The sequence below is a fragment of the Haliaeetus albicilla genome, chromosome 20 (assembly GCF_947461875.1).
Source record: "Haliaeetus albicilla chromosome 20, bHalAlb1.1, whole genome shotgun sequence".
In the NCBI taxonomy this organism is placed as follows: domain Eukaryota; kingdom Metazoa; phylum Chordata; class Aves; order Accipitriformes; family Accipitridae; genus Haliaeetus; species Haliaeetus albicilla.
The window spans coordinates 4,733,740-4,757,349 of NC_091502.1; the positions used below are offsets into that span (position 1 = coordinate 4,733,740).

The 23,610-nt window shown below is 41.6% G+C and overlaps 1 protein-coding gene across 5 annotated transcripts in view; it reads right to left on the bottom strand.

The window, feature by feature from the left end:
• MTUS2 (microtubule associated scaffold protein 2) overlaps positions 1–23,610 on the bottom strand; it is a 310,760-nt gene that overhangs the window by 139,394 nt on the left and 147,756 nt on the right. The window lies entirely within an intron of this gene.

The window sequence follows — 23,610 nt, forward strand, 5'->3', positions numbered from 1 at the left end:
GGAGGCAAACGACACACTTATACTGCTGAGGTGGGACATGGACAAACTATGACAGGTCTTTAAAGCTGGGTGAGAGAGAGGTGGGTGTTTGATGAGGAGTGCAGAGCACTGGGTGAGCTTGATGGACCATGCTGGGTGGCTGGGAGAGATCATTAGGGTCTTCGCTGTCATAAGCTCTCCACCCACAGCACTAGAAACCCCACCGGGATAGCTAAACATGTTTCTCCACATCGCAGTGTCCCTCTTGTTATTCTGGGTGATTTTAAGCACTCCTACATTTATTTACCATGGCTGAATGGCACACCGTAGCCCAATTCGTAGCAGCAACCCAAGGACAACACACATCTCTGCTTTGCAGACTGCTCTCTGCAGCAGTGCACATCATTAGCAGCTCTTGACTAATTTCCCTGGACTGTAACAAAAAGTAGATGTGTTTGTCCAAGCATGAGTCTCAGCCTTCGTCAGGCACCTCTACAGCTCTGTCTAATGTAGCAATTATTAAAAGTGGTCTGCAAACTGTTGATGCTGCAGGTAATACCAAACAGGGAAGAAGTGGAAAACATCAACTAATTTTGAAGATGCATTCAGTTTCTATTTACCTTGTACCAACAATAATCACAGTGTACTTCTAAACTGGTATCTCCTGTTGACAGCATTACAACCATCAGCAATTGTTGAAGAGCTCTTGGTGTGACTTCAAATGTTTGGCCAGGGCAAATTTTTACCTGGGAATAAGGTAGTAATTCAAAATATGACATACTGAATTCATAGCAGCCATCAGTATTCCAGCTTAATTTCTAACTGTTCTATTCTCTCAGTACTGAACTGTTCTATTCTCTCAGTACATGGATATGCTGTAACTATCCATGAAATTTAATCTCCCCACAAAATGCAGCATTATTAGAAAAATGAGCCTGAGGTATTCCAATACAATTACACAAGGAATAGCTCACTGCTGAAAAATTGTAATATATCAGAAAATGAACAAGGAAGAGAAGATCAGGTTTGTGACCACCTGAGGAACCTGAACATACAGAAGTCTATGGGGCCTGACAAGATGCGGCAGGGTGGTGAAACACTGGAACAGGCTGCCGAAACACTGGAACAGGCTGCCCGGAGAGGTGGTAATGCCTCATCCCTGGAAACATTGAAGGTCAGGTTGGACCAGGCTTTGAGCAACCTGATCGAGTTGAAGATGTCCCTGCTCACTGCAGGGGGGTTGGACTAAGTGACCTTTAAAGGTCCCTTCCAACCCAAACTATTCTGTGATTCTATGAAAGAAAAATACTGGATTGTGAATTGCAGCAGACTGGGATTTCTTTTCCTTATGGACCAGATCCTTTTATCTTTGCTCCGACAATGAAGCACTTCACCCATTGACTTTACTGGAATGATTAAAGGACTAAGGTACTGTTTGACTGGAGCAATTGTGTCAGAAATGAATGCTCTGGGAAGCAAAAACCATTCAAATAATATGAATTTCACCCGTGGCATAGGACTAACCACTCCACAGGATGAATGGAAGCCTTATGCAATGGCTACGTGTTATTATTTCCGGGTTCTGAAATAAATGTCTGGGAAGCAGTGTGTTAACACTCCCCAAACTTCTTCACCCCACAACGACTTCAGATGCTCAGATCTTTTGCCTGTCTTTAAAGGATTTACATGACTGCATGGTGTTAATCAGTGCCACACAGCGCTATTATGCATAAACCCTTAAGAGTAAAGCAGAAATATACCCTTCTGGCTTCAATAGGCCTAAATCTAAACATATCATTATAAGCAAATGAAATATTTTGATAGTTCTTGTATCTTTTACCTCCACAGTGTCTCTAGGAACCAGTTAATAACAGGGATCTGAAACTCAGTACTTGCGTTAAGCATTCAGCAGCTCTACTGACAAGGTCAGTGTTTACAAAGAAGAATCCCCAAGCCTTTACGTGTCATGTGAGATGTCTTTGCAAGTTTGGGAAAACTGAGTTATGTGCTTAATTTTGCTATTACGAGTAGCCCTGCTGGTAGCAAAGTTAAACATGTAGATTAATGTCTGAAGGATAAAGGCTGATCTTCCTTAAATGCCTTGATTCCCTGCGATTAGGTACAGAACATTAATAAATTCAAAGACAAGTTTAAATCCTTTTTTAAAATGCCTTGATATTTGCAAATAGAATAATCAAAACATGGAAATGGGAAGGACCTGGCAAGGTCACCCGGTCCATCTCCCCACGGAAAGACAGAACCAGCTGCAGCTGCGTCACTCCTCAGGAGCTCCCTTGGACGCCAACGCTCCCACAACCTCCCACATGACCGCCCCTGCTTACAACATGCATTATTTAAAAAGAGGTTTTCTAATGTCTCACTTGAGTGATTCTGCAATTTTCACCTATTACTACTTGTTTTATCCACTCTGGGCATTGAGAACAGACTATTACTTTTTGCAACACCTTTTTATGATTTGAAGACTTACTGTATCTGACTTTTTCTCCTTAGGCTGAAGAACCCCACTCTTGTCAAACTGGCAGCAATATTTCATTATAAGGAATGGCTTTTTTCTGCCTTTCTCCTCCCCCTTTTTCTGCACAACACAACTTTTGTTATTCCAGCTATTGCACCGACGTTCTTGGTTTTTTCCTCCTTCTGCCTATCTCCTTTTTTCCTTTTACCTTCTCTTTCAGTGAAAATAATAGGGATGAAGAAAAAACACAAGGAATCCAAAAGTCAAAAGCCTAAAAGAAAAAGGCTGAAAACTTCTGCCAAAAATAATTCAATTTTTTTTCCCTTGAAAATGTGAAACTACAGTTATTTTCAGATTTTCTGGGAAAAAAACAGCAGTATATTTCTGCCATCTTAACGCACAAGTTAGACATATACAGCAGCATCTTAAAAAATTGTTATGAATGTGCTACTATTTCTACTCAGTGCAAAAATAAGACAGGGAATACAGCTACAATTATGATGACACATTTGTAATTCTGAAAAGAAAATTGTGTAAGTGTAGGCAGCTTCCATTATACTTGAACAAGCTGAGATGAATGAAAGCACTGATGAAATAATCTTGGCTATTATATATGTGTAAAAATCAAAGCAGGAGAATCTCTGTTCACGCACTCTGCTGAGATGTTTCTACGATGCTTAAAAATATTCTAGCCTGACTATGTGTCTTGTACCTTAGTAGGAACCTACAGGAGAATACAGGGACTGACTGGAGAATGTGTGTACTGAAATTCACTGTCCTGATACGGTGAGCAACCGCATCACAGAGTGCTGTTCACAGGCTGAACAACCCCCTTCTTAAAAGTTGTGGGGCTTTTTTAGCTACTTCTACATAGAAGTTCTTCCTAAGCCTTTCTCCTCCTATAGTAATAACCTTCTGATTTCGAAATTTATTAAAATTTCAAGTCTAAATTTCTTCATAGCCATATGTACCCAGATGTTTTCACACCACCACAGTCCTTTCATTTAAGTTATTCTTCTTCCTCACTTGTATCCCCCCACCACAATATTTACACAGAGCACTTTGTAATGCTAAACAAGCCGAATCTTTTAAGTCTCATCTTGTATATCAGGCTTTTCATTCCCCTGATCACGTTAGTAGCCCTTTGTCTGCATCTTTGGGGTGAAGCACGCATTCATGCTGGAAGCCAGGGGAAAGAAAAGCAAGCCCCGAGAGGACTGGTGGACACTTCTCTCCAGCCATCAGCTCACATGCTCAGCTGTAACTGCAATGTTCCCTTACAGTATTTGCTAACAGTCCTCACACAAATGATTGTGAAATGAAATAGATGCATTATAATGAAGAATCCATCACTGATCCATAAATGGCCACCTGTACGTATTTATAGGCTACATCTCCTCTGGGCTTTCACTTTGCCAAACTAGATGAGACAAGGGAATTTCACCTCACTTGCTGCAATGGGCTGTTTCCTCCCCTAACCACACTGGCAGCACTTTCTGCCTGTGTCCCGGCTGGAGTTAATCTCTTTTGATTAAGATGCAATTCTAAAGGAGGTCTCGCCAAAGTCGTATGAGATGGAGTTCATATTCCTCTGCTGAAACAGTCTCTTCTAGTACTTTCTGGGATTGTTTCTGATATTTTCAGGGTCACGTGCCTTTGATTATATTAATGGTCACAGGGTAGTAAATACAACCAGATCTTCCTGTTGAGTTTTTTTCAGCTGATGACCTCTTAGCCTGTAGTAAAAATTTCTCTTATTAGTTTCTGAGTGCAGGAACTTGTATCTTTGTACAACTGAATTTCATCCCACTTCTATTACTAGAGACTTCAAGGTCATCTGGCTCTCTTTGTGTGATAACCAAATCTCTTCCTTATTGATGCAGCTTTCACACTTGAGATTGTCAGCAAATTTCATTAGCACACTCCTACCAAGGTCAGAAATTAAAATACTAAATAAGATTAGCCCCCAAATCAGTTTTGGAGGGACTCTATTAATATCTTCAACTTAGCTTAACTCTTCCCTTTTCAGTAGCACCTGATCTTGTCTTTCCTCTGGCCAGTTCCTCACCAATAATGCAATTCCTATACTAATCCCACTTTCTCCAGATAAAGCAACACTTTCCTCAGTGATATTGTATTAGCAAATTACTGCTGTCCAGGGAGCTGGCACCTCCTGTGCCCATAGACCCTGTTGTCTTATCAAAAAGCCAACTGATCCCTTTGAAAGGAAGCGCCCGGAACCAAAACTTGACTCTCCTGGACATCCAACTGTGCTCCTGTCCTGTGAAACACGTAGAGAAATATCAACCTGTCTTAGTCAGTGTGGAAGCAAGGGGAATAACTTTTTGCAGACGTCAAAGAAAGCAACCAGCACAGTGCCCCTAGCAGATAGCTGCAGCTCATCCTGCTCCCATCAAAAGGATGTGTGCAGGAAGGGAGGTCGGAGCTGCTGTTTGCTTGGGAGACAGGGCCTTGAACAGGAGATGGGAATATAACTCTTACCCCTTGCTTGCTGTGCCTAAATGACTCCCTAAGGGATATTTTCTCTGCTCACCCTTGTAAAAGACCCCAATCCCTCGATTCCTCTCTTTTTTTCTTGCCAGTAAGACAGAGCTCTCTGCCACCATATGCACGCTCACTCATTCTGGCTCTTTCATCTTTAATTCATGGTTATTTTTTCTCTGACAGAGAAGATTTATTCAAACAAGAATCATTTTGAGTACCGGCTGATAGCCTTCTTTATACAAGGAGCCAAACTAGAGGATCACAACAGTCCCTACATGCTAGCATTAGCTTAACCTAAATGTTGCTTCCTCAGAAAGCCTGGAGTGCCTTCAACTCTTATATTACACACTAAAGACCATATAGAAACTCATTTAAAAGGAATGAAGTGCACTGACCTTCTGTCTTATTGCAATGCTTCCAAAGATCATCAAAAACCAGTACAAAGCCGTCGTGACAGATATATGGAGCATGGTGTATTCTTTTATTGTTACCAACTGAAAGCAATTTTTATCAATTACACACACATCAAGCACAGATTACACATTGGCTACAAGTTATTGCTGTGCTTATTGTTATTGTCAGTATTTTGCTGTGTTGGAGCTGACAATATTTTTGAGCAGAAATAAATGTTTTCATTTAAGCAGTGAGGTATAACAACTGCAGTTAGTCCATACAAGCAATTAAATGAATTAAGCCTGCATTCTGTAGAGCTGCTCATTAATACCATTTATTTAAATTTTACTTCTCTCCATGTGAAAGATGTAGGCAGACTCGAACCCTGACGACACTGCACAGCGACTGCAATGTGTGCCAGAAGAACGGCATGAAGGCATGAACAATTTGCACTGCAATAGCTAATAGCCAGAGTAAGGGCTGAGAAAAACACAGACAATGATAAACATCAACAAGAATCAACTTTAAGGGACAAGAAGATATTGTGTAGCCTCCAAGACATTTTATTTTTTAAATAATAGCTTTTAAGATGTCAACTTAGTTTCACAAAACGTTCAACAGTTCATTTACTTGAAAAGAAAATAGAAAACACTCTCAAATATATGTAACATTTTACTGATGTGAGAGAGGGGGGAAGAGAGAACAGGAACGGGTTTGTGAGTGGCTTGGATCATGCACTGGAAATTTTAGAGTATTTTGGATTCTCTGTTTGAAGCAGGTATTAAATTATTTCCTCAAGGCTGAGTTCATTTAATGGCAAGGGAGTCCAAAACAATGTCAAATTATGCATTTTTAAACAACTCTGAGTATTTATGCATCACCAAATAGTATACAAGTTTGATTTATCTTTTGCAGTCAGGATTTAGCATCAAGCTCAGAATTCATCCTTTGCCTCCTCAGTTTAAAATATTTAATGTTTCCTAATCCAACATGGAGAGTTGGGAGACAAAAATAAATGGAGCGCACTACTTGCTGCTCTATTTTTGATAGCTCACTGATTTTTTTGAACACTACTGCTTAAAGCGTGTGAAGGATTTCTCAAAGGTAGAAATATGCAAACTACAATTGGGCCCTTCTCCTTTTGTTGTCAGTAAATTGGTTTCCAATAATCTCAAAGGTAAAGAAAATGCAAGAGAAGCATGCACCCCAACATGCTGTATGGGAAAAACCAAACGTGTTATGCAAAGTAAATGGTGCACGCTTCTCGTGATTAAAAGGATGCAGGAAAACATCTGGACTCAGTGAAGCTCGTCTTCCAAAAATGGAGACAATGAAGTGACTACTGGGGAACAAAACAAAGACAAGACAGACGTGTGTGTGCCCAGATTTCCCTCAAAATTAACACACACTACAAAGTCAGCGAGCGCAGTGACAGCAGCAGTGGCTGCCAGCTCCCCAGCGCAGACCTGTGCCAGCAGACCAGTGCCTGAGAACAAAAGCTGTGACACTAAGCGTGAAAGTGGCTTGATGGAGGAGAGCTCATTTCAATAATACTCCAGTTAAGACCCCACGTTCTACCTCCAGGCTCTTGTGGATGGATAAATGTCTGTGCTGCAGCTGGGAGATGCGGCTGATCTGCATGTTCAAGAGAGATTTAATCTAATAGCAGTGCCAAGGTGATGATTATCCAGGTAGCCTGAGCATATCAATCTGTGTGGCAACCACACATCTGATCATAGTATAGCTGGAATCACAAGCAAGTAGTATGACCTTCTTTAGGAAAATGCCAGTGTCCTCGACCATCAATTGGAAGTGAACCCAGAAACAGACCTGACGTGATGTTGAAGATTTATTCTGCAAGATAGAGAAGGGTGGGATTCAGCTCCAGATGAGACACCTACACATAAGTATGGCAATGCAGGTGTCTCTGTATGAGCTGGGTATGCTCCCACTATATCATCGACAACCTAGACAACACAGATGGAGGCACCGACTGGGCTATCCATCTCAGTCTCCGAGACACCTACATATGGTCAGCTGAACAGCTTTCTGGACTATCCCCAGCTTGCTGCCTGTACCACCTATTTTAACTGGTTAGAGGAGACATCTTCTGATTATAGTGCATGCTGATATAGAAAGGGCTTGCTTTTGCCCTGATCCTCTGAATGTTGTTGTTTTGCACCAGGACTTGGGAGAGCAGTGTCTGGAGTTGGAGCTCTCCCAAGGATGGTCAGACTTCATGCTGCCCTGAGTTGTTCCGCAGAGAGGCATAAAATCTGCATAAATCTGAACTGAATCACTGTTCTGACTGTATGAGGGGCATACTAATACACCCTGGTGGATGAGATCTCATACTTCAAAGAAGGAAGAAGAGAGCAAGCTCCAGGAGTAGCCCAGATACAGGAGGTAGCAGTGTTTTCTTAAAGGTCCTCTCACTTCACCGTGGGACAGACCTGGCCTAGGGGCCATACCTAGGCAATGTCTTTATACAGTTAAATAAAAGAGTACTAAGGACCAAGCTGAAGCACTGAGCCCCTGGCTGTCTTTAATGATTAGCTCAATTACTAACTCTGTTTTTTGGCTATCCCAATGAGTTCTCTTCAACACAGACCTGCTACAGAGGGAGCTAGTCCCCAGTAGTACTTTGCCAATCACACTACTTGACTTCCGAGACAGAAATCGGTCCCTGCCTCTATTTTACTTACAATTCTGTCAAACTCCCAGACCCCTGCAGCTCACTAAATCTACAGCCAGAGATGCTGACTGCCTGGTGACCAAACACCAGGGCCTCAGCTGCAAGACTCACACCTGTACAGCTTATGAGCCACATGCATTTAAGAGCTAGTTGTAAGCCATGATCTGCATGGTGTTGTTGAGTCTATGAAAGGGTTTGCTTTTAAGATGAAGTAATCATTGCTTAAGCATGTTCAAATGCTGCATCATCCCTTCATTCACTGTAGTATATTATCAGCATTTTCTTTCTCCACCGAAAAAGCTCATGAAGTGTCACTCTGAATTGTAAATTCTCCCATGAAAAGGGAAAGAAATGCATTACATATACTGTGATATATCACCCAGCCTGCTTGTCCTTCTCACTTACAAAGCAGTTTTAAAGAATTGCTAAGACAAAGCAGGAACAATGTATCTGTCAATGACATTCTGAGTTAAATCATCAAGGACACGGAGAATGATTAAGGCTGAATAAACATTTAAAGCTTTCAGGGTTAAAATTTTTCTATCTCACTATACCTTACAAGCACACAGCCATAGAGTCTCAGCTAGGAGGGAGATGGAAATTTTCCTAATTCTGATTTTATTAGGAATACCTACTGCTTAGCTTATTCCTTTGCACAGAAAATAACAGGTGCAGAGGCAAAATACACAGTAGGGGCAAAGTGACAAGACAGATGCCTAAAGTAATTCACAGAAAAGCTCTGCAAGTATGAGTGCATAGTTGCCTAACCACCTCTGGCAGTGTCCCTGAAAGGGAAGAGAAGAACCTCTCAAAACAATCTCTGCAGATTTCCACTGGAGTTTACAGTTCTGTTAATAAAAAGATCCTGGATCAACAGCATCAACAGTGTCAGGCAGATATAAAGTGGTCATCACAGACACTTGAACTTCATTTTTCACTAGGAAGATATCATCACCCAATGCAATCAGTGCAGTTTTATTTCTTTGATCTGACTTTGAACTACGTAGCTCCAACGCTTGTTTTTTTGCTTTACATGGATGCTGGAGCTCAAGATGAGAAAACTCGGTATCTAGGATAGTGTTTGTCTCCACCACAGCAGAAAGATCAGTCAGATGTGAGAGATTTTTATCCCCAAAGGAGCACAGCAATGATTCACAGTCAGAAGCTAGTATAAGCAGTGAGAACAGGCTCCCTGGACAATACTGTGAGAATAAGTGAAGAATCCTTCCTCTTCTTTCTGTGCAGTCACAGTTCAAGACCTTCTCATCAAAGCACTCATATTTTCTCATTGGAAGCATCTCAATAAAGCAAAGATACACCACTAATTTAACTTTATGGATGAGAAACTAGGGCACAGAAAGTTTATTTTTACTTCCTTAAAAAATGAGCCACCAGGTGCCTTGATTCCCAATGTATTTGCTACCCAGTGCACCTCAGTGTTCCTACCTTATCACAAGAAGTGTCATCAGTCAATAAAGAGTCCTTCTGTATCAGCAGGAGGAAGGTCGCGATATCTATTTGATTGCTGGTCAGATGCAAAGGACGAGTTTAAAATTAGCTAATAGTGATGTTGGCAATGAATAAGGGAAAAAATGGAAGGGTTGAACCGAAAACATAATATTTGTCCTACCAGCACATTGCCACCAGGCTACATCTTTTATTAAGATGGAGTTATACAGTACTGTGGTACTGCTTAATCAGGCTCCAATACTAGCCTTTGAGACTTGAGAGTAAAAAAAAAAAAAAAAAAAAATTGGTGTTAATTAGCTTCACTCAATGACTCTTCTACACAAGTTTCAAGTTGGACTCACTTGCAGGATCTCTTTATGCCAATCTGAAACTTATGAAGAGCACTCATCCATACGCCTGCAGGCTCATTTAACTAAATAAGACTCCCTATTGTTACTTTCTTATCTGTGGAATTTATGGCTGTACATATAACAAAATACAAGAAATTATGTTACTAAATTTAATGTAACTGGGAGAAGAAGAGATAAAAATATCTATTTGAAGATGTTCTCAAATAGCAGACATAAGAATGATTCCTGCTTTGAGTTAGCTTCCATTAGCTACTGACTCTGGAAACTAATAGGAGGCTGTACACAGCGGAAACATTTTTCAAGCCCCAGCAATATTTCATAAGGATCCTTCTCACAGTGCTTCAATGCTAAAAAAAAAGGTTTGAATTGTCTGACAGGAAATCAGAAATCATTGTCCAGAGCTCTAGCAAAGGAGCAAATGGTGAGAGACTACAGTCATTCATGGACGACTCCTTTGAAGATGAAGTAGAAAGCTTCAGCGAGGCCATTTTAAAAATGTTCTGAGCCACAGACTTTCAGCACCTCCTTCACAGACAACTATGTGGCCATACATATGTCACTCTTGGATATTTTATCTCCTCTGACTGCCACCTTTATTTTTCTTTCCGTAATGTTGCTTACATCCCTTAGTGAAGTTACATATGTCTTTGTGCTGTCCTGACACAGTACTTCATTCTTTTTTCATGTCCTTTGATTTTGTTTTCACATCATCCAACTACAAACGTTTAGTTTAATCCTCTGATATACTACAAATTCACCTTCCAGTCCTATTTTTCTGCCTGTTCCTCTGGACTTACAGCCGGTGAGGGCTGCTATGAAGAAAGGGCTGGAGGAAGCCTGCGCAAGGGCTGCCCTCCCTCTCTTGGGAGCTGTCTTTGGGCTGAGGCTCTTGCCCTTGGTCCCCACCTGAGCTCCATCACAGTGGCATCACAGCCATGAGCATCCCTGGTCATGGACCTGGCTGGTTCAGACCAGGACCCTGGCCAACAGGCTAACTTAGGGCTTGACCCGGACACTAGGGGCTTGCCTGGTGATCCCTGAGCTGGGCCTGGCCCTGGTTATTGTTTCCAGACCTGATCCTGAGCGTTCCTGGATGTGCGTTCCTGCCTTGAGCTCAGACCTGCTTCATCACCACGGACTTGTCTTTGGACTTTCCTAATTACATACACTGCACAGGAACGAGGGATGGTTGGAAAGATGGATGAGCATTATATGTCAAAATTTTATGAAGTTCTACTTAATATTTTGACCTATATGTAGACCGAATACACATTAAAAGCAAACTATCAGCATAGTTTCTGCATAACTATGAGCTGATCAACTTTTGCAGCTCTGAAATTAAGCTAATGGTTATAGCACTCCTGTGGTTTCCTACAATCACTACAGGAAGCCCAAAAGAACTGTAACATTTTGGGGGAAATTAATCCCTTCAGAAAAAGAATATAAATGAAAATAATTGCAGTGGACATGGCAGTCTTTCAAAAACAGTGCCTTAGTTATTAATCAACTGAAATACAACATGCAGAGTTCTTTAATGGGTGCAAACTATATCTAGGAGGAAGTGGGAGAAAACGGTCAGGTTTGGACTTCATTTTGTTTCTCTGTATCTTTTTTACTCATCTTGAGCTATTGAACATCTTGCAAAGAGCAATCTTTGATTGCTTGGCAGAGTTGAAAACTCTTCAGTTTCTGGTCTTTAAAAATAATGGTCCAGGCATTAGAGCTCCTGGGGCCTCGAGCTGCTCCATCTTTATGAAGACAGATGTATCCAGATCTAAATACCCTAGCTAGACCATTATGTGTACAAGCTACAGCATCTTTTTCCTCCTCTTAATATAAAAGTTACTCCATTTGGTTCCAATAGTGGGTGTAATACAGCCTACCTAAATAAACCAGGACATACAAATTGTTGAAGTTAAGATTACAAAGTTTCCAACCGTTTCCCACTATGACAACTACAAGGAAATTAAACCTCTTCTAGTTTTCTTTCAACAGCTAATGTCAGGAAGGAAAGAGTTCTTTTTGCCATACCTTGCTTTACTGAGAATTTATCTACAACCACTTTTGAAGAGAATCTGATTATACTTTCATATTAATATTTGCAGTTGAACGTACAGAGTACCCAGTGATTCTCATAACAATAATGTTGATTTATAACTGAGAGCATGCAAGATACAGAATAATCAGATTGAGTTCTACAATACCAAGAATAATTAAAAGTATTATGGTAGAATTGCTCCTGCAAGTGAATGCACAAAGAAGGCATGGATGGGCAAAGGGGATGTTCAGATAACGAGAGAAAAATCAGTGGAAAGTACCTTGCAGAATTTCCTTACTTCTATTAATCAACAGATAAAGAAAAAATTAAAGACAGGATGATAATTAGTTGCTTGCCTCACAAGACGTTAAGGAAATTGAAGTAATTCTTACCTTCAGATTATAAAAGCTAGAACATGAGCCTGCTGACATTTAAAATAAGATTTCTAAGGTTTACAGCTCCCAAGCATGGAGATGTCATGGTAACCCCAGCCAGCAACTAAGCACCACACAGCCACTCACTCACTTTCCCTCACAGTGGGATGGGGGAGAGAATCGGGGGGGAAGTAAAACTCGTGGGTTGAGATAAAGACAGTTTAATAGGACAGAAAAGGAAGAAAAAATACTACTACTACTACTACTATGAGAATATACACAACAAGTGATGCACAATACAATTGCTCATCACTCACCGACCGATGCCCAGCCAACCCGTGAGCTGCGGTGCTCCCCCAGCCAGCTCCCCCCAGTTTGTATACTAGGCATGATGTAATATGGTATGGAATATCCCTTTGGATCATTTGGGTCAGCTGTCCTGGCTGTGTCCCCTCCCAGTTTCTTGTGCACTCCCAGCCTCCACTGGCAGGGCAGTATGAGAAGCTGAAGAGTCCTTGACTTAGTATAAACACTGCTTAGCAACAACTAAAACATCAGTGTGTTATCAACATTATTCTCATCCTAAATCCAAAACACAGCACTATGCCAGCTACTAAGAAGAAAATTAACTTTATTCCAGCTGAAACCAGGACAGAAGACCTCAGGGATATCTGTTTCTTTCTTTTGTACATGTGTATGTAACACAGGTACTTCCACTTGCCTGGTTAGTGTGATGTGCTGAAAGCTGGAACTTCAAGGAGAGCTTTATGCCTGGAGGACCTGAGACACACTGCTGCGTCTCCACCTTCCATGCGCTTATCAAATGTGCTTGGTCCCATCCTCCGGGTGCAGAAGGCGCTCACACCTGCTTGGCTTCCAAAAGACAGGGTCCTCTTTTGGGGGATATAACAAGTAGAGAGTCTGTGGTGGGTCAGCTGGTGGGAAAACCTGTGTTAAGCTGGATTTGTCTGGTAAGGTTGACGGGCCTTTTGTTATTTTAACTCTTTTCTCTGCAGTTGCTCTACTCCCATGAATAAACAAGTACCACTGTTTTAAAAAAGCTGTTCTGAGTGTAGCCCCCGAGTGAAAGTCTACAGGTCACAGAATCACAATGACTAAAAAGTCAATAAAATAGAGTAAGGCTGAGGACTGACAGGAGTGAACATGTCGGGAAGAAGGACAATCCAAGAATAAAACCAAATAAATCACCAGATGCCCCAGAAAGGCCAAGGCTTAGGTACTGATGGGACATGTGCCAAAGACAACAGTGAAGGATCAGGAGTTCAGAAGCCAAAAAGATCTGAAGAATACATCAGCTTTCAGACCCTAATACACAAGCAGACACAAACACTGTTGTTCCTCAGCATATGTGTAGAGCAAACTCATGGGAATATATTATGCTTCTATCGTATACTGGAGGAGTTACTGGGAAGCTTTTTTATCATAATAGCTGCTTGGAAGCTGGGAAATACTCTGCTGAGTGGAAAGCAACACTAGAGTTCCTCTTAGATGAACAGCTGAGCAGTTAAAAAACAAGATGTGCCTCAGTCTTAGGACATAAAGCAGTACTTTCAAAGCCCAACTTTCTCAAGTACTGTGAAATTGTAGGAGGAGGTCCATACATGTCTCCCATTCATTTTTAAACAGCTTGACCTTATTGGCATTATAAGCATGCCTTGGCAAGTGTTTAAACTTGTTTGTCCAGTTATTGTGATTTCTAAGACACATTCAGTTCCTGGTATGGGAACAGGTAGAAATGTTGCAGATTTAATTTAAACAAATCCTGACAGCACTAATAAACTATTCCAAAGGATGCCATCATTTATCATAATCAGTTAGTCAATTAGAACTCACTCCAGTCAGAAATGAAAAATTACTTTTGATCTATTAAGACATCAGGGCAATGTTAAAATCCTGTTGCAGTCTACCCCACAAAACACTGCACAGAAAAGACTGGGACACTGGTACCAACCCAAACCAATTTTACAGCTTTTTTTTAAAAAAAAACATGTGAGGCCTTCCACATTCAAATATTACAAACAAGCATTGATCAATAAACACAAACTCTCCCTTTATTTGCTATTACAGATGGGCTATTACAGATACATTTGCTGGGTACTCTTTCTTTTGCAAGTGCAAAATGCTTAGTCTACAAGCAAAGCAGGTAGCAATATTTCAGATTGTGATTCTTTTTCGTGACAGTTAAGGCATTATTTGCCATTACATTTAAATGGTAGCTGTTTGAGCTGCTGTTGAGTATGAACTGCGCTGAAGTGGCATATTCCCAAGCCAGCATGGTATCATTTGTGGCTAAATCTCAAAAATAGTCCAGTAAACAAATTTCAAGAGGTAATTTCCTCAGAGATGAACAGTGCTCACTTGCTCATGTAACAGCAAAAAAAAACTACTAAAGAAGAAGTCAGAATCATCTTAAGTATGGGTACTCTTACGGCTTTTGAGGAAGACGAAGCAGGGGTTGGGAGGCAGTGCTTTCTCCAAATTATTCTTTCTGAGTTGTGATGTTTTAAAAGATTGCCAGGGGACAGGATGCTTTCTTCTGGCTGAACACTTCCCTCACAAACACCATACACGTTAGATAGCAGGGTGACTTGGTTCACTAGCCATTTATTTCTCGCAGCTGAGATCCACAGAACTAAGAAAATACAGAAACTTATCCTAAAGCAGCTTTTTGAATTCTCTCAAATTTGGATTTGAAGATTTCTTTCTGCTGTGGAACAACTGGTGAACTGCTGCTCTGACAGCTCCATCTTTAGGATGCCAAGATTATTTTCTTTTTCATTTTGGAGACCCAAAACGTGCCTTTGATGCCCTTCATGAGACAATGCAAATGCACCCACAGCAGAACAGGTCACACCAACAGCTTTGAAAGCCAGCACAGGACAAAACCACCTGTATTAATCTGCCTTTCATGCAACTGGCAGTTAGCCCATCCATGCTTCTACAGCTCTTCCACCTAAAATGAATATAATTGCTATAGAAGAAGGAAAATAATTTGACTTTCTAATTCTAAAGTACTTGTACAGCTTCTAAAATAACCACATATGTGGAGAGAAAACCATATCCAGCCATTGTTGGGTATCCTCAGACAGCTTTGGCCCAGTTTCCTTTAATAGCACATAAGCTAAATATGCAGTCTCTCAATACTCATTAATCACAACACAAAGGAAACAACTTAATAAATGCTAGGTGACAAACTGCAAATACTCTTTGAAAAGAGCAAAGACACAAAGACAGTATTTTAAGTGACAGTATCTGGGACTTCTACTAATTGGATTTTCAGCAATGCATGGATATGCCCCATTCATTTACAGAAATAATGGTGAGGACCACCAGCACTGTGTTTTTGTCTTTTTAATATTTCTATTGCAAGGTACATATAGGAATCTCTTCTCTGTTTTGCAATACACTTTTTCTCACTCTGCACTGTAAAATACAAATGCTCATCTAAGCATAAAAAAGATCATTGAAGACATAAATAACTCAGATAGTTAAACATAAACAGAGAAATAGCAGCAAAATTTCTGTCAGAATACATTATCTGCAATAAACCTGGCTCTATGAAGGCACAAAGTTACTAAGCCACACATTTACTTAGTTTTACCCAAGTCTACTGGGAAAGTCAACCATGGGAGAATATTAATGGGGGTTTGCCATCATATGGGGAAATGCACGAGTTTTTAAATAGAGAAAAGAAGTGATAAGGAAGAGTATATAGTTTTATTGCCAAGCTGAACATGTAGGTGCTCTCAATATCTCTGCAACAGAACAACTTCAGTTATAATCTTGAGGAGAAAACAGTATGCGAAGCGGTGAATTTGCTGAGGACACAGAATTATTTAAGTTACACAAAAGGACTGAGAAACAGAGAGGAATTCCAGGAGGATCTAATCAAAGTGGGTGATTGGGCAACATGACGGTAGATAAATTTTAATGAAGGTAGGCACGAGGCAATGCTTAGTAGGTAAAACTGTTCACTTCAACTTCATACTTACTGATTAGCCAGCACATTTGGGGGAAATACACTAGCAATGATGATAATATTGTCTACCTTTTTCTCAGTGTGATAAGAAAAGGTCATTGAAGAAACAGTTTTTAAGTGCGAGTATTGTTTATTTTTCTCTTCTCTCAGTGTCTGCTGTCAATTTGTTCAGTGTCTGTGATTGGTGTGAAACAGTAGTTCAGCTTTTCAGGAGAAGAGCAGGGAAGAATAAAACTCCTGAGAATATAAAAAGGCTAAGGGACACCCGTTTTTTTCAGCTTTCTAAAATGTGTAGAAGGAACAAGATTGTGCAGAATAAAGCATTAGCTGGTGGCAATTAGGTGATTCCAAACTCACGTGAAAGAAAAAAAGTCTTATCAGCAGTGGAGCTAATGCAGCCTGGTGCCTTGTGTCTTCTGGCTGGACCCTCCGGCGTCTAAAAGGGCTAGTGATTTTAATGAAGGTTTCTGCTGATTGGGACACTTCCATTACTGTTCTCCCATGAGGATTTCCTGCTATTAAAGACGAGCTCATTTTGCAGGCTTTCCCTCAGTAAGAGCATCAGTAAGATCTTGCCTCCCAGATGAAGTGAATTCCTCAAAACTTGTAGAAGTTTATATTTGACATTTCTGTGGCTCTGATAAATTTGGTTGGATCTGGCCAACAGGACAATAGGACACACAGGGGAAGATGAGACAGACTACATTGTCAGAGCAGACCCTTCCCAGACTTGAGCAATGCTGGTTCCTCCAGACTGGTCCAGAATACGTTACCCACCAAAACACTGGTCAGACACGTCAGCAAGCTACAGCCCCTTCCTATGGGGAAATTGGCCACAAGTGCCTCCCCAGGGCTGCTTGTAGTCCCAAGATTGACTGATTTACCTGAACAACAATAAGCAACAATGCCACCCTTACTGGGGCCAAGACATGGGCTGCTGTATATCAGGGCATGCACGACTGCCATGGAGTAGGTAGTCCTATAGATAGTCCTACTGGCAGAGGTAATAGATACCAGAAAACCTACTAGGACTCATCCTGCTTTCACTCTCCAAACGCAACAATTTAGTCACTGGTATATTAATTTCAGCTGTACAAAGCACACGCTTCTGCTTCAGCTGGATACACTGCAGTTCAGGTACGAATGAGAAATCCTTCCTTCAGGAAATTGGAAGAGGCCCTTGGATGGGCACCATTAACCGTACCACAGGTGAAGCGGCAGGAGCCATGCTCTGCTGCTGCCACGCTGCAGAGAACAGCAGCTACAGCAAGCGACAACGCCTGAGAGTGTCTGAGCTTTGTGTAGAGGAAAGCGCAGGGTATATGGTAAGGCCATCAGTTACTCTATGGTGAAGTGGAAGAAAGCTGCCCACCAGGAACATGCCAAGAGGTATCGTTGTCCTAAAGGAAGCACGGAGGAAACCGAATTCAAGGAGGAAAACTGAATTCAACATCCGATATCCTTCCCTGTAGACTCCCCTCCAAGGACGACCAAGCTATTATCAGTTCCTATCAACAAGGGGCCTCACTGAGGTCCAGTGTGTTCAGTGAGAAGCTCCTCATTTTTAGAAGTACAACCTAAATATGTGCATTTACTCCAAACTTCTCTGGTTATTTACATGGCTCTGTGGGTATTAGGCTAGAGCTCCCAGCATGCTGAAAAAAGTTCCTGCCCTGGACGTCTTGTAGCATAAAACAAAAGAACCAGGAACAAATAAAATAAGAAAGGGATTATGAGAAAAGATGTATTATCAATTATTAACTATTTGCATCAACCAGAGCTGGGGCACATTAAAAAGGAAAAAAAAAAAAAAAAAAAAAAAAGAAAATCCCAACAAAATACTCAATACTCAAACCATGGTGTCTTAATGTAAAGTCCTGCAGTTCTTTCTCAGGTAGAGCCTCAAACCAACTTCAACAGCGAGATTAACCTGAGAATACTGTTTGCCTGATTTCCTCATGCCCCAGGATATACACCTTAGAGAAGTTCTGTATACTAGGAAGCTGTAATCAGTATAATCACATTTTTATGCTGAAATGGTATGAATGGGGAATGACATGATCAGGATTCACTTTGCTTAGAGAACATGGTAACTCCTCAGGTAGAGCAACCTATACCTGAAGGCATTCATAAAGAAAGGGTTACACAAAGAGTGTAGATACAACTGCACTAGAGCCAATAGGATTTTGTCAAAAAGATATTGGAGGGAAATAGTAAAGCTTTTAAAAATATCTATTTCATAATAAATACTACATTACTTACGTTTCCTCAGCTGAAATTTCGTGCTGCCTGTGCAAACATTTTCAGCCATTAATGGAAGTAAAGACACCACATGAAATACAGCAAATATCAGAATCTCAAGGATTTCATGCATAAAAAATCCATCCCAGGAAGCAGCAGCTATCATTATTTTAGTCCCTTATTTACTGTTTCCTAACTCAAAAATACCATGCTGCTATCCTGCACCTCTGAACTCTGCGTTACCATTTTCCTTCTTGTTAAACATGCAGCTAGGAAGTAATCTGCTTAGCAACCAGCACAAACATATTGCACTAGAAGAAAAGAAAGGTTACTTGACAAGCAAACTTGGCTGGAAGCCAGCTAAAAGGCCCAAAGGCACCTCAGTCAAATGTTTGTGTTTTCTGAATAAACTATAAATTGATAAGAGGAACAGCAGGGACAGACAAGTCAACAGTGATTTCGGGGCATACCCATGCAGGTGAGCCATTGCCCGTGCATGCTGTTATTATGGCATATAGACAGAATAAATGAGAAATAGTTGATGCCTCATGCAAATTTTCCACTGTGTAATCTATGTAGATGAAAAAAATAGTTTGGCTTCCTGACCCCGCCAAGCCACCGCAGCACTGTCCCCGCAGCAGCAGAGGTGGGTGCTGAGCACCCTTACCAAGAAAGTACCAGGTTGCCCTGACATGGCCAGATGCATGGGGCACGTGCTAAATGAGATGAATCATTTTTGGCTTTAAAAAACATTCCCATGGCTGTATGAGCAATCAAATGCCATTGCACTTGGGGATTCTGAATAAAAGCAATGCAACAGAAGTGAAGGACCAGATTTAGGCATCTTTAACAGAGCCAGATAGAGGAAAAGGAGAAGGGACTGGTGGTACTGATGGAGCTTCTTGCTTCCTTTGAACTCACAAAGACACTCAGTCTTTGAGGATGCGGCCTCAAATCTTTCCAAAGCCATCCAGGTGCTACCTCAGCATAGCTCTCACACCGTGTTTGCAGCCTGTGCACAAGGGGAATGTTTTAGATAGCCAAAAACATCTCCCCAGCAAGAAGCTGCTCTAGGCAAGCATGTCTCTCTAGCCCACCAGAGCATGTTGTTGAGCTCAGCGAGAAATCATGGCCCTGTGCGTGTTTTCCCACCAGATCCATGCCCAGGACCTCTGAGGACTTGGCCATTTTCTGCTGCCTGTATTCTAGGGGAGGAGGCAGCAAAAGAAAACACGTAGGAACCCTTCACTGCAGCAGGGAGGGCTGTGAGGACATCCTCCAGCTACTCTTCAGGCCGGTCACCAACAACATACTCTCAGGATTTTACTCACACCATGTCAGAAGACCCAAGAGCTTGTGTGGCACCACTTTGGGACATAAATGCATGAAAACTCTCCTGAGAACTGACAAGATTCACACTCACTCTGCAAAATATGGCTGGAAACTTAAAAGAGGCTGAGATACCTCCAATTCAAAAATAATTGGCAATGACACAGCATACTCAGAATGAAAAAAAAATCTTTTGGATTCCATTCTGACAAAACACCGAAACAATAATGACTCTAATGAGGTAGAAACATCTAGGAAGTCACTGAGATAGAATCCAAATGGATCAATAGCATGTAAGGCAGACCATAGGCCCTGCTAGAATAAAAACATATCCTTTAAAGGACAAATGACTCATGAAGAATTGGTTAAGGAGGATACATCATGTGCAGATACAGAAGTGCAAGATGCTGCTACTACAAGCAACTGTCTGGGGAGAGATCACAGCCCAGTATCATCATCTGTACATGGGGAAAAAAAAGAGGACAAAAAATAGAGTTGGGGGTGGGGGAATTGTGATCCATTTTCTGAATCTATTAAAATAGAAAATGCTGTATTTCAGGAACTCTTCATATTCACAGAAATAATCTTTCCATTAATCTGCTCTTGATTACAGTGACTGTTTTCTTAACATGAATAGCTTCATCTCTGATGTGACATGTAGCACAAGAAATAAAAGATTCAGCCTTAAAGCACACCCAGCTAAAAATGGAGGACAAATTTTGGAGAGAACTACACATCACCCATGATGACAAACAGAAAGTTAACAGTGACAGAGTGGGAAGCAGCCAGATCAAAAGTAACCAATGTCCATAGCTCATCTTTAAAGATAAGAGATGGCATCAGAATTTAAGGTATGAATGGATCATTGCTGACTCAATACAGAGTAACAGTTCAGTAAATATACCTGTACTAGTCACTTGCTTTCTTTGTAAAAGATAGAAGAAAAAAGGAATCAAAACCTTCAAATTATAGAGACAACTTACTGGGCAAAAATGAGTTTTTTCTGTTCCAAGTCAGCCAGAGACCACCACCAGGAAATCAAGCCTTTCACACCCTCCCACTAGGAAGCAGAGACACAAGTTATTTTGGATGCACTTCATTTTTCAAACGATCCTCACAAAGATTTCACAATCATTGCTTAAAACAGACATGATACCCTGGGCATGAGGTAACAGTAAAGCCTACCTGTTGTATCATCGAGCTGGAAGACAGAAATGGGGCAGATTGACATGGCTCTCCTGGGTTTGGTGTGTGGGGACCCATGGCAGATCTGACATGGCCCTGTAAGCTGCCACACTGCTGGCGCTCTGGGAGGCGAGGCAGGCTGGGAGGACTAAAATCAGCAGCTACTTCGGCTACTTCGGCTACTTCTCTGACCATACCGAGCCAGCTCTCGTGTAGCTAGTGCCACGTGTAGCTCACACATAGGGAGCGTTGCAAGTACCAGAGTCTGCATATCTGAGTTCCTGAATCCTTGAGGTGAGATTCATCAGTGCAACCACAGGTGTCCAAATGTCATTTTTAGACATCTTCATGCACCTGAGACATCTGCATGACATTGCAGACATCATATGGGCAAACAAGGCTGAGGGGATCCCCTGGGCTCTCGAAGGCAGCACCAGAAACCCACGGTCACACAACTGAATCCCCCCTCCCAGCACCTTCCTTGTGCATAATGAAGGCACTATCCTTTATGCATTCAATTCAGCTCATCTACCTCATTTGTAATAGGAATCTTTCTTTTGACAAAAAAACCCCTGCAAAATCTGCCACAGTGAAAAGGTATGTTTATTCCCAGATGAGAATAAACTCTCCCTCAGTCAAGGCCACCCTATCCGAACAAGTCCTTTCCCAACCAGGTCCTCTCAGACAATCCTTAGACAGACCTCGGCAGGTGGCTGCGAGAGGTGAACCTTCCAACTTCATTTTATAGGATGAACATGTCATTTTAATGCCTCTGACAAGGCCATGCTTTATCGAGTGCATGAGCAGCATCCCGTCCCCGCCACTTACAGGCAGAGCTCCAAGGCACCGTAGGTTCACGGCCATGATTTTTGTTTACGGTACTTTTAAGGACAGAGCTTGGTGCTATGGAGGTCCTGTTTATATTTCAGCTGGTTTGGAGGCCAAGACGTAACACGGAGGTTTTTAATGTCCCTTGTGCTGGCGCAAGCTGCCCGAGGCTCTCGCAAGGGGAGGGCTTGCACTTGCATTTATTCTGACCACATTATGCCTAACTTCAGAGGGTGTATGGGGGAGATGACTGTCTCTGAGTGAAGAAAACCCATGAGCAAACTAAGATGGTCCAATTAATCAAGAGTACCCTGCTCTACCTGTGGTTTCTGAGTTAGACCCTAGGAAAAAGGATAGTTTATCTATATGCAAACATGCTCACAGTTTCACTCCACTTTTTTCTCCATAAGAATTCTCCATCCTACAGTGCAGTTATTTGCAAACTAGCTTAAAGGGCTCATTCACTGCCAAAGCCTACTTATAGGAGAAGAAAAAAGGTTTCTTTGCTCTTGATAAAAGAAATACATTTAAGACTTGATGACAATGCATGATTTCTGTGCTATGCAAGGTGACTCAGTACCCTCTGAAAAGGCTTTTGGCTCCAGAGGGTGCGAGTGTTACGTGACAGCGAGGACTGCTGGACTGGCCTGTAGTCAAAGGAGAGCAAGTGACATACTCATGGTGGGATGGGAGGAGGAGGATGGAATGTGTCTTCAGAGGAGGAAGTATCTGTGGACAATATTCAGGGCAGTTGTACCCTTATTAAAGCTGCACCCTACAGCAGCTTGCAATTGGGAAGCACAGATCATGGTGGGCTTTCCAAGGTCTACCTGCAGCGCTGTGACCCAGTCCAGCGTGGTCAGCTGCAGTGGGGACCTGGAAAAGAGCATTTTGCTTCTCTAGAAATCATTCTTCTTCACCATGCGAAGTCTTCGGTATGCAATAATTGGCAACCATCACTGGTTATGCTTATCACCTCGTAAAGCCAGTACTCCTTCAGCTGTTTAGGCAACCAGTATCACACTACTGCCAAGGTTGCTCCTGGGGTGAGGTTTCCCCTTTCATCTCCCCCAACAGCAGATTGGGACACTTGCTTGGCACAAAAGCCTCACTGCTAAGAGGACCCAGGGACAGGGGTGAGTGACATGTTGGGTCCCAAAGTGTGCATGGAGCAGGTAAGTGGGGTAGTGGTGTAAGTAATGGAACAGCTTTTTAAGCAAACAGCAACGGGTTTGAGGACAGACAGAAACTCTTACCGTGCTGCTGCAGGCATGCAGTGCTGCTGTGCAGTGCACCTCTCAGAAATGCTCTGATAGGACTGAAATTAAATTGCTTAGATGACGACTAATTGATCCAAGTAGCTGGACTATCATAGGTAAAACCAAACAGTAAGTTAGACTTTTCTATTGCATTCTTTCATTTTAACTACCAAAGGTACCATTTGAAACTTAAAGCAGGAACATTTAACTTGACAGTCTCTCTCTAAAGACAATTAGTTTAGAGGCAAGACATTAAAATATTGACAGCTGCTGATAAATATATACATATTTTTGCCAGTCACAGATAATTTTTAACAGCTTAATCAGTGGTTTTTATGATGACTAAGATCGGTGTGTTCATACCAGTAAATACACCTCTATTGCTTCTTGAGAGATAATTGCTAGGCATTATATCATTTAATATATAATAATTTTTTCCTCTCTCCCTGGAACAGAAATAATTCATAGGTAGGAGTATTACTGGGTCA